At 43.8% G+C, this 1,138-nt stretch overlaps 1 non-coding gene across 1 annotated transcript; it reads right to left on the bottom strand.

The window, feature by feature from the left end:
- Positions 1 to 443: 443 nt before the first annotated feature.
- Positions 444 to 576, bottom strand: LOC121483707. Its single transcript, XR_005985818.1, has one exon. It is a non-coding gene; the product is annotated as a small nucleolar RNA SNORA70 (small nucleolar RNA).
- Positions 577 to 1,138: the final 562 nt, after the last annotated feature.

Here is a 1,138-nt window from a genome sequence, read left to right as displayed (position 1 = left end):
TCCAAATCTTTTTTTTTTTATTTTGACAGGAAGTAGGATTTATTGGTGGGCATGAATAGGGTTGGGGTTGTGTGAGGTTCTCATGAGTGCAGAGCCTTCCATTTGTCCAAGGGGCCACGATTAGGGATGTATTTGATTCCCCAGCCATCTGGGATGAGCCGCTTTTCTGCCACCATGTCTTCAAATTCGTCCACATTAAACTTAGTAAAGCCCCGTTTCTTGGAGATGTGGATCTTCTGGTGGCCAGGGAACTTGAACTTGGCCCTTCGTAGGGCCTCAATCACATGCTCCTTGTTCTACAGCTTGGTACGGATGGGCAGGATGACTTGGCCAATGTGGACCCTGGCTACTGTGCCCTGGAGCTTCCCAAAGGCACCTCGCATACCTGTCTGCAGCCTAGATTGGAGATAGCATGATGTCAGACCTCAAAGTCCACCATAAAGCGCTGTCTCTAAGGTCTGTTAGGGCAATCCATACCATCAACAGGCTGCATACACTACCAAGGAGGCTACTGTTTGCAGCCATGGTACACTGGGCCCCAAGGAGAAAGAGCATAGTTAGCTTAATTAGCTGCAGTGGACTCTTCCAAATCTTTAGTGGGTTTTGTTCAGCCAAATATAACAACAGTCTTCTCAAGATGCATCTCCTTATCTGTACTAAAGAACCTAGTCTAGAAATCCAATTTCTGGGGATTAAATTTCATACCATGTTGAAATTATTTTTAAAGATTTATTTATTCATGAGAGACACAGAGAGAGAATGGCAGAAACATAGGCAGAGGGAGAAGCAAGCTCCACCAGGACTTGATCCCAGATCCTGGGTTCAGGATCCTGAGCTGAAGGCAGGTGCTCAACCACTGAGCCACCCAGGAGTCCCTACTGTGTTGGATTTTTTTAACCCACTCGAGAATTAGTAGCTGCAAGGGTTGAGCAAGACTCAAATTGGTGGGGGTTGGATAATGTGCTAGTGCATTTACATGTCACTAATTGCAATTACTGTGTCTGGAAAAAGTAAATTATAGGGAAGAACTAGAGGATTCTTAAATATCAAATAGCTTTTTCTGAAATAACATATAAGTGAAACAAAATATTCCATCTCTCTCAAAAATGCAGGAGTTTAAAAAGGTGCTATTCACCTA

This window comes from Vulpes lagopus, chromosome X, assembly GCF_018345385.1.
Source record: "Vulpes lagopus strain Blue_001 chromosome X, ASM1834538v1, whole genome shotgun sequence".
Taxonomy (NCBI): Eukaryota; Metazoa; Chordata; class Mammalia; order Carnivora; family Canidae; genus Vulpes; species Vulpes lagopus.
Note: the sequence above shows the minus strand (reverse complement) of the source record. Positions and strands in the feature narration are given on the sequence as shown.